Source organism: Toxotes jaculatrix, chromosome 16, assembly GCF_017976425.1.
Source record: "Toxotes jaculatrix isolate fToxJac2 chromosome 16, fToxJac2.pri, whole genome shotgun sequence".
Classification (NCBI taxonomy): Eukaryota; Metazoa; Chordata; class Actinopteri; family Toxotidae; genus Toxotes; species Toxotes jaculatrix.
In genome coordinates this window covers 7,100,775-7,111,958 of record NC_054409.1, presented here as the reverse complement: position 1 = coordinate 7,111,958, position 11,184 = coordinate 7,100,775, and positions in this window count along the sequence as shown.

The following is an 11,184-nucleotide window of genomic DNA, read 5'->3' as shown; positions in this document are numbered from 1 at the left end:
TCAGCATTATTTATTAAATTTTATTAACACCCCCACAAGCCAAACAAAGGACTGTAGAGGATGAGTTTTAATTTTAAGTATTTGGGTGGAGCCAGAAAAGCAGGCTAAAATATTACTAGTTAACCTACTAACTGTAGCTACTTGAATACACAGAGCTTGACAGTGCGACTGCTTACTAACAGTAGCCACTGTCAAGTCATTTGTTACTCAAATGACTTGACAGTAACTCATTCTAGTATTGAATAGAACTGCTATAATATTAGCCCTTACTAATGTTTTAGCATTTATGCAAGCATTCAAGAAAGGTTTTATAGAAATACTTATAACTGTACGCGTAATATATTAACTTGCTAACAAGCAAGAGAGCCTCTCAAAAATGCTACCATGATGCTGCCTGTTTAAAAAAAATGGCAGGAAAAAAGGACAGGAATGCCCCGCTGTGGCAGTTACTATCAGACCATTGCTTAAAATTTTCTGATATCAAAGCCCCAACCCAGAAAATCCTTTGGTCCAGCTTTTTTTGGTACCTATTTATGACAGAGAAACTGAATTGTCCAGTAAAAATACCAAGATATATTTGCTCATGACAGCTATAAAATATGAAAAAAAAAGGATCTCTTTTGGTTTTGGACGTATTATAAACTGGAACTGAACATGTTTTAATGAGTATATTTGTAGTCAGTTGTTTGCATTTTATCTAGCCAAAGCATTTGTTATAGATGACTGATTGACTTTGTAGTATTTATCCAGACATTGTGAGATCTGACAGCTGATTAAAGATGACTTAGTACTATAATAACTTTGGAATCTGTTGTGTTTGCTTTTCACTTCACCACTTGGTTGAGGTCACTCGCAGCATGAGTCAGAAGGCTGAGCGCGGAGTGAGATGCTGTGGCTGCGGTGTCGTGCTTTTGTTTATGTTATAGGTAAGATGAACAATTAAAAAGTCAAATGAAATGAAACATTGGGATGGGATGTAAACATGGGATGCACGTACATACTGTATGTGTATATAGTTTGCATTATCCACATTCAGACTGACCCATTGGGGTCTATTGGTATTTGTGGAAAAAAAAGCAGTTGTTCTGTTGGTTGTGTTGTTGTTCTGTAGTGCCTGAGAGCAAAGGAAAACCGAAATCAAATTCCTTGTTTGGCCAATAAAACTGATTCTGATTGAAGTCTTTAATGCATAAAGTCATGGAGTCAGATTGAAAGTGAACCTCTGGCAATTTGTGATCATTTCAAACACCTGCTCTGTGTTGGACCCCCATTCAGACGTTACTGCTGCTTTATGAGGGCAGTCACCATAGGTCCCTCCTACCACTTAACCCATTTGTCCTGTCCAATCAGAGTCCAGTTTGAGCCGTGCCAAAAATCAGTCGCACCTATTGCCCATGCACTAATCAAACCCATGTGACCGGAGAGGAGAGGGCTCAGCCAATAGCAGGGTAGAATTTTATGTCAAGTGCGGCTTATAAGGTGTTAGGGTGATGCTGGCTCGAGTCTCCCATGGAATACGGGATCTGCTTTGTCCAAGCTCTTTTTCTTGTAAGTGAATCGAACTGAACTCATTACCTCTAGACAGAGAAAGCCTGTGCATCAATGTTTAACGGGCTATTTGTTATTGTACTTTCTGATGTATAGTGAAAGCTGTGGCTGAGAGCAGAGAGATGATTCAGGCCTAGTGGAGCTGGAACTTCGGCGTGGGCCCGAGACAGGCTGTTCACGTGTGCGGTGCAATCCAGATGAAAAATGGCCAATGTGGAGGCAAGGTAAGGCCCACGCAAAACTTTTAAAATGCAAAGCTTGAGTTAATTTGTGACCAGAGGCTAACATGTTTGATTATGTGCCGGGTTTCCGCAGGACGGACGAAGGGATCCTGCGGAGCTGCTGAGACCATTTGGGAGAACGGTCTCAGCTGGATGAAGCCAGTGAAGGTGCTGCTGGTGAGGACAGAGACATCCTGTGGGAGTGAGGGACACACTGGGGCTGTTGTGTGTTGTAAGAGCTCTGTTTTTGGTAAGTGGATTTAAAAAAAATATATATATATATACGGTATATATATATATATATATATAGGGCTGTTTCAAAAGTGGTTTGTGTGATGATGCTTCCTGTTTGTGTTTCTCTTTCAGGATGAAAGAGCTTATTTGGAGGGCCATGAGAAAAGTCATACTTTAGCATGGCCTCAAAATATGCCAAAAATCATCATGATACAGTAAGGCTTCAAAACAGGACAAAAAAAAAGTCATACTTTAGTATGGCCTCAAAACATGCAAAAAAATGTTATACTATAGTAAGGCTTCAAAATAAGCCAAAAAAAGTCAAACTTTAGTATCGCCTCAAAATGTCATAAAAAACGTCATAGTATAGTAAGGCTTCAAAATAGGCCACAAAAAAGTCATACTTTAGTATGGCCTCAAAATATGTCAAAAAGCGTCATAGTGTAGTAAGGCTTCAAAATAGGCCAAAAAGAGTCATATTTTAGTATGGCCTCAAAATGTCATAAAAAAAGGTCATAGTATAGTAAGACTTCAAAATAGGCCAAAAAAAGTCAGACTTTAGTATGGCCTCAAAATATGCCAAAAAATGTCATTTTTTAGTAAGGCTTCAAAATAGGCCAAAGGGAGTCATACTTTAGTATGGCCTCAAAATGTCATAAAAAAGGTCATAGTATAGTAAGACTTCAAAATAGGCCAAAAAAAAGTCATACTTTAGTAAGACCTAAAAATGTGCCAAAAAAAAAAAACGTCATAGTATAGTGAGGCTTCAAAATAGGCCAAAAAAAGTCATACTTTACTATGGCCTCAAAATATGCCAAAAAATGTCATAGTATAGTAAGGCTTCAAAATAGGCCAAAAAGAGTCATACTTTAGTATGGCCTCTAAATATAATAAAAAAGGTCTTAGTATAGTAAGGCTTCAAAATAGGCCAAAAAAGTCATACTTTAGTATGGCCTCAAAATATACCAAAAAACGTAATATTACAGTAAGGCTTAAAAATAGGCCAAAAAAAGTCATACTTTAGTATGGCCTCAAAATGTCATACAAAAGGTCATAATATAGTAAGGATTCAAAATCGGCCAAAAAAAAAGTCATACTTTAGTATGACCTCAAAATATGCCAAAAAACGTCATAGTATGGTAAGGCTTCAAAATAAGCCAAAATAAGTCAAACTTTAGTATGGTCTCAAAATATGCCAAAAAACGTCATAGTATAGTAAGGCTTGAAAATAGGCCAAAAAAAAAGTCATACTTTAGTGTGGCCTCAAAACTCACTGAATACAGTGCTGGAGAGAAGAATGTTGTCCAAAGTTAGGACAATATTGGACACTCCTTCACACCCTGTCCACCATCAGTCACAGAAGCTCATTCAGCAACAGACTCATTGTTCCACGCTGCACAGAGACAGACACAGGAAATCATTCCTTTCTGTCGCAATCAAGCTATACAATTCAGAAGTCTAAAAAAAAAAGAAAAAAATGACTCATGTATACTGTGTATACATCATTTTTTAAACAATTAAACCACATACCTCATGTACATAATGTAACTATGAAGATGTCTGTTTTCTATTTTATTATCATTTCTATTTGATATTGGAATATATGTATATTAAAATCTTAATCTTTGAAACATTTTTTTTCCACTTGGTGTAAACATTATCTATGCAATTTTCTTCATTTTAATTTGGGAGTTTGTACGTAACCAAATAATTTCCCTACGGGGATTAATAAAGATTTTCTGATTCTGATTCTGATTCTGAAAATGTCATAAATAAGGTCTTAGTATAGTAAGGCTTCAAAATAGGCCAAAAAAAGTCATACTTAACATGGCTTCAAAATTTACCAAAAAATAAGGTCATACTGTAGTAAGGCTTCAAAATAGAAAAAAAGAAGTCATACTTTATTATGACCTAAAAAAATCGGCCAAAAAAAGTCAAAAAATTTTTTGACCTCAAAATGTCATAGTATAGTATGGTGTCAAAATCGGCCAAAAAAAGTCAAAATTTTTTTCACCTCAAAATGTCATAAAAAACGTCATAGTATAGTATGGCGTTTTTTTCGGCCAAAAAAAGTCAAAATTTCTTTACACCTCAAAATGTCATAAAAAACGTCATAGTATAGTAAGGCGTTTTTTTCGGGCAAAAAAAGTCAACATTTTTTTCGACCTCAAAATGTCATAAAAAACGTCATAGTATAGTAAGGCATCAAAATCGGGCAATAAAAGTCAAAATTTTTTTCGACTTCAAAATGTCATAAAAAATGTCATAGTATAGTAAGGCGTCAAAATCGGACAAAAAAAGTCAAAAATTTTTTCCACCTCAATATGTCATAAAAAACGTCATAGTATAGTATGCCGTTTTTTTCGGCCAAAAAAAGTCACAATTTTTTTCCACCTCAAAATTTCATAAAAAACGTCATAGTATAGTATGCCGTTTTTTTCGGTCAAAAAAAGTCAAAATTTTTATCGGCCTCAAAATGTCATAAAAAACGTCATAGTATAGTATGGCGTTTTTTTTTTTTCGATCAAAAAAAGTCACAAATGTTTTTCGACCTAAAAATGTCATAAAAAACGCCATAGTATAGTATGGCGTTTTTTTTCGGGCAAAAAAAGTCAAAATTTTTTTCCACCTCAAAATGTCATAAAAAACGTCATAGTATAGTATGGCGTTTTTTTCGGGCAAAAAAAGTCAACATTTTTTTCGGCCTAAAAATGTCATAAAAAACGTCATAGTATAGTATGCCGTCTTTTTCGGTCAAAAAAAGTCAAATTTTTTTTCGGCCTCAAAATGTCATAAAAAACGTCTTAGTATAGTAAGGCATCAAAATCGGGCAATAAAAGTCAAAATTTTTTTCCACCTCAAAATGTCATAAAAAACGCCATAGTATAGTATGGAGTTTTTTCGGGCAAAAAAAGTCAAAATATTTTTCGACCTCAAAATGTCATAAAAACACGTCATAGTATAGTATGGCGTTTTTTTCGGCCAAAAAAGGTAAACATTTTTTTTCAGCCTCAAAATGTCATCAAAAATATCATAGTATAGTAAGGCATCAAAATCGGGCAATAAAAGTGAAATTTTTTTTCGGCCTCAAAATGTCATAAAAAACGTCATAGTATAGTATGCCGTTTTTTTCGGCCAAAAAAAGTCAAAACTTTTTTCGATCTCAAAATTTCATAAAAAACGTCATAGTATCTCAAAATTTCATAAAAAACGTCATAGTATAGTATGGCGTTTTTTTCGGCCAAAAAAAGTCAAATTTTTTTTCAGCCTCAAAATGTCATAAAAAACGTCATAGTATAGTATGGCGTTTTTTTCGGTCAAAAAAAGTCAAAAATTTTTTCGGCCTCAAAATGTCATAAAAAACGCCATAGTATAGTATGGCTTTTTTTTCGGGCAAAAAAAGTGAAAATTTTTTTCGACCTCAAAATGTCATAAAAAAAGTCATAGTATAGTATGGCGTTTTTTTCAGCCAAAAAAAGTCAAATTTTTTTTCAGCCTCAAAATGTCATAAAAAACGCCATAGTATAGTATGGCGTTTTTTTTCGGGCAAAAAAAGTCAAAATTTTTTTCCACCTCAAAATGTCATAAAAAACGTCATAGTATAGTAAGGCGTAAAAATCGGACAAAAAAAGTCAAAATTTTTTTCCACCTCAATATGTCATAAAAAACGTCATAGTATACTATGGCGTTTTTTTCGGTCCAAAAAAGTCCAAATTTTATTCGGCCTCAAAATGTCATAAAAAACGCCATAGTATAGTATGGCGTTTTTTTCGGGCAAAAAAAGTCAACATTTTTTTCGACCTCAAATTGTCATAAAAAACGTCATAGTATAGTATGCCGTCTTTTTCGGTCAAAAAAAGTCAAATTTTTTTTCGGCCTCAAAATGTCATAAAAAAAGTCTTAGTATAGTAAGGCATCAAAATCGGGCAATAAAAGTCAAATTTTTTTTCCACCTCGAAATGTCATAAAAAACGCCATAGTATAGTATGGAGTTTTTTCGGGCAAAAAAAGTCAAAATATTTTTCGACCTCAAAATGTCATAAAAAAACGTCATAGTATAGTATGGCGTTTTTTTCGGCCAAAAAAGGTAAACATTTTTTTTCACCTCAAAATGTCATCAAAAATATCATAGTATAGTAAGGCGTCAAAATCGGACAAAAAAAGTCACAAATTTTTTTCACCTCAAAATGTCATAAAAAACGTCATAGTATAGTATGGCGTTTTTTTCGGTCAAAAAAAGTCAAAATTTTTTTCCACCTCAAAATGTCATAAAAAAACGTCATAGTATAGTATGCCGTTTTTTTTCGGCCAAAAAAAGTCAACATTTTTTTCCACCTCAAAATCATAAAAAACGTCATAGTATAGTATGCCGTTTTTTTCGGTCAAAAAAAGTCACAAATTTTTTTCACCTCAAAATGTCATAAAAAATGTCATAAAAAATGTATGCCGTTTTTTTTGGTCAAAAAAAGTCAAATTTTTTTTCGGCCTCAAAATGTCATAAAAAACGCCATAGTATAGTATGGCGTCTTTTTTGGGCAAAAAAAGTCACAAATTTTTTTCACCTCAAAATGTCATAAAAAACGTCATAGTATAGTATGGCGTTTTTTTTTTTCGATCAAAAAAAGTCACAAATTTTTTTCGACCTCAAAATGTCATAAAAAACATCATAGTATAGTATGGCGGTTTTTTCGGGCAAAAAAAGTCAACATTTTTTTCCACCTCAAAATCATAAAAAACGTCATAGTATAGTATGCCGTTTTTTTCGGTCAAAAAAAGTCACAAATTTTTTTCACCTCAAAATGTCATAAGAAACGTCATAGTATAGTATGGCGTTTTTTTTGGGCAAAAAAAGTCAAATTTTTTTTCAGCCTCAAAATTTCATAAAAAACGTCATAGTATAGTATGCCGTTTTTTTCGGTCAAAAAAAGTCACAATTTTTTTCCACCTCAAAATTTCATAAAAAACGTCATAGTATAGTATGCCGTTTTTTTCGGCCAAAAAAAGTCAAAATTTTTTTTCACCTCAAAATGTCATAAAAAACGTCATAGTATAGTAAGGCGTCAAAATCGGACAAAAAAAGTCACAAATTTTCTTCACCTCAAAATGTCATAAAAAACGTCATTGTATAGTATGGCGTTTTTTTCGGCCAAGAAAAGTCACAATTTTTTTCCACCTCAAAATTTCATAAAAAACGTCATAGTATAGTATGGCGTTTTTTTCGGCCAAAAAAAGTCAAAATTTTTTTTCCACCTCAAAATGTCATAAAAAACGTCATAGTATAGTATGCCGTTTTTTTCGGTCAAAAGAAGTCAAATTTTTTTTCGGCCTCAAAATGTCATAAAAAACGCCATAGTATAGTATGGCTTTTTTTTCGGGCAAAAAAAGTTAAAATTTTTTTCGACCTCAAAATGTCATAAAAAACGTCATAGTATAGTATGCCGTTTTTTTTGGTCAAAAGAAGTCAAAATTTTTTTCGGCCTCAAAATGTCATAAAAAAGGCCATAGTATAGTATGGCTTTTTTTTCGGGCAAAAAAAGTCAAAATTTTTTTCGACCTCAAAATGTCATAAAAAACGTCATAGTATAGTATGGCGTTTTTTTCGGCCAAAAAAAGTCAAATTTTTTTTCAGCCTCAAAATGTCATAAAAAACGTCATAGTATAGTATGCCGTTTTTTTTGGCCAAAAAAAGTCAAAATTTTTTTCGACCTCAAAATGTCATAAAAAACGTCATAGTATAGTATGCCGTTTTTTTCGGGCAAAAAAAATCAAAATTTTTTTCGACCTCAAAATGTCATAAAAAACGTCATAGTATAGTAAGGCATCAAAATCGGGCAAAAAAAGTCAAAATTTTTTCGGCCTCAACATGTCATAAAAAACGCCATAGTATAGTATGCCGTTTTTTTCGGCCAAAAAAAGTCACAATTTTTTTCCACCTCAAAATGTCATAAAAAACGTCATAGTATAGTATGGCGGTTTTTTCGGCCAAAAAAATTCAAAATTTTTTTTCACCTCAAAATGTCATAAAAAACATCATAGTATAGTATGGCGGTTTTTTCGGCCAAAAAAAGTCAAAAATTTTTTCCACCTCAAAATGTCATAAAAAACGTCACAGTATAGTATGCCGTTTTTTTTTCGGCCAAAAAAAGGCAAATTTTTTTCAGCCTCAAAATGTCATAAAAAACGCCATAGTATAGTAAGGCATCAAAATCGGGCAATAAAAGTCAAATTTTTTTTCGGCCTCAAAATGTCATAAAAAACGTCATAGTATAGTATGCCGTTTTTTTCCGCCAAAAAAATCAACATTTTTTTCCACCTCAAAATGTCATAAAAAACGTCATAGTATAGTATGCCGTTTTTTTCCGCCAAAAAAAGTCACAATTTTTTTCCACCTCAAAATTTCATAAAAAACGTCATAGTATAGTATGCCGTTTTTTTCGGTCAAAAAAAGTCAAAGTTTTTATCGGCCTCAAAATGTCATAAAAAACGTCATAGTATAGTATGGCGTTTTTTTTCGATCAAAAAAAGTCAAAATTTTTATCGGCCTCAAAATGTCATAAAAAACGTCATAGTATAGTAAGGCATCAAAATCGGGCAATAAAAGTCAATTTTTTTTTCGGGCTCAAAATGTCATAAAAAACGCCATAGTATAGTATGCCATTTTGTTCGGGCAAAAAAAGTCACAAATTTTTTTCGACCTCAAAATTTCATTAAAAACGTCATAGTATAGTATGGCGTTTTTTTCGGCCAAAAAAAGGCAAATTTTTTTTTCACCTCAAAATGTCATAAAAAACGTCATAGTATACTATGGCGTTTTTTTCGGTCAAAAAAAGTCAAATTTTTATTCGGCCTCAAAATGTCATAAAAAACGCCATAGTATAGTAAGGCATCAAAATCGGGCAAAAAAAGTCAAAAAAAATTTTCGGCCTCAAAATGTCATAAAAAACGCCATAGTATAGTAAGGCATCAAAATCGGGCAAAAAAAGTCAAAAAAATTTTTCGGCCTCAAAATGTCATAAAAAATGCCATAGTATAGTATGGCGTTTTTTTCGGCCAAAAAAAGTCACAATTTTTTTCCACCTCAAAATGTCATAAAAAACGTCATAGTATAGTATGGCGGTTTTTTCGGCCAAAAAAAGTCAAAATTTTTTTTCACCTCAAAATGTCATAAAAAACATCATAGTATAGTATGGCGTTTTTTTCGGCCAAAAAAAGTCAAAAATTTTTTCCACCTCAAAATGTCATAAAAAACGTCACAGTATAGTATGCCGATTTTTTCTCGGCCAAAAAAAGGCAAATTTTTTTCAGCCTCAAAATGTCATAAAAAACGCCATAGTATAGTAAGGCATCAAAATCGGGCAATAAAAGTCAAATTTTTTTTCGGCCTCAAAATGTCATAAAAAACGTCATAGTATAGTATGCCGTTTTTTTCGGCCAAAAAAAGTCAACATTTTTTTCCACCTCAAAATCATAAAAAACGTCATAGTATAGTATGCCGTTTTTTTCGGTCAAAAAAAGTCACAAATTTTTTTCACCTCAAAATGTCATAAAAAATGTCATAAAAAATGTGTGCCGTTTTTTTTGGTCAAAAAAAGTCAAATTTTTTTTCGGCCTCAAAATGTCATAAAAAACGTCATAGTATAGTATGGCGTTTTTTTTTTTCGATCAAAAAAAGTCACAAATTTTTTTCGACCTCAAAATGTCATAAAAAACGTCATAGTATAGTATGGCGTTTTTTTCGGGCAAAAAAAGTCAAAATTTTTTTCCACCTCAAAATGTCATAAAAAACGTCATAGTATACTATGGCGTTTTTTTCGGTCAAAAAAAGTCAAATTTTTATTCGGCCTCAAAATGTCATAAAAAACGCCATAGTATAGTATGCCGTTTTTTTCGGCCAAAAAAAGTCAACATTTTTTTCGACCTCAAAATGTCATAAAAAACGTCATAGTATAGTAAGGCATCAAAATCGGGCAAAAAAAGTCAAAATTTTTTCGGCCTCAAAATGTCATAAAAAATGCCATAGTATAGTATGGCGTTTTTTTCGGCCAAAAAAAGTCACAATTTTTTTCCACCTCAAAATGTCATAAAAAACGTCATAGTATAGTATGGCGGTTTTTTCGGCCAAAAAAAGTCAAAATTTTTTTTCACCTCAAAATGTCATAAAAAACATCATAGTATAGTATGGCGGTTTTTTCGGCCAAAAAAAGTCAACATTTTTTTCCACCTCAAAATCATAAAAAACGTCATAGTATAGTATGCCGTTTTTTTCGGTCAAAAAAAGTCACAAATTTTTTTCACCTCAAAATGTCATAAAAAACGTCATAGTATAGTATGGCGTTTTTTTCGGGCAAAAAAAGTCAAATTTTTTTTCAGCCTCAAAATTTCATAAAAAACGTCATAGTATAGTAAGGCGTTTTTTTTTCGATCAAAAAAAGTCACAAATTTTTTTCCACCTCAAAATGTCATAAAAAACGTCATAGTATAGTATGGCGTTTTTTCGGTCAAAAAAAGTCAAAATTTTTTTCGGCCTCAAAATGTCATAAAAAACGTCATAGAATAGTAACGCGTTAAAATCGGGCAATAAAAGTCAAATTTTTTTTCGGCCTCAAAATGTCATAAAAAACGCCATAGTATAGTATGCCGTTTTTTTCGGGCAAAAAAAGTCACAAATTTTTTTCACCTCAAAATGTCATAAAAAACGTCATAGTATAGTATGGCATTTTTTTTTCGATCAAAAAAAGTCACAAATTTTTATCGACCTCAAAATGTCATAAAAAACGTCATAGTATAGTATGCCGTTTTTTTCGGCCAAAGAAAGTCACAATTTTTTTCACCTCAAAATGTCATAAAAAACGACATAGTATAGTATGGTGTTTTTTTTCGGTCAAAAAAAGTCAAAAATTTTTTCGGCCTCAAAATGTCATAAAAAACGTCATAGAATAGTATGGCGTTTTTTTCGGGCAAAAAAAGTCACAAATTTTTTCGACCTCAAAATGTCATAAAAAACGTCATAGTATAGTATGCCGTTTTTTTCGGCCAAAAAAAGTCACAATTTTTTTCCACCTCAAAATGTCATAAAAAATGTCATAGTATAGTATGCCGTTTTTTTTGGTCAAAAGAAGTCAAAAATTTTTTCGGCCTCAAAATGTCATAAAAAACGCCATAGTATAGTATGGCTTTTTTT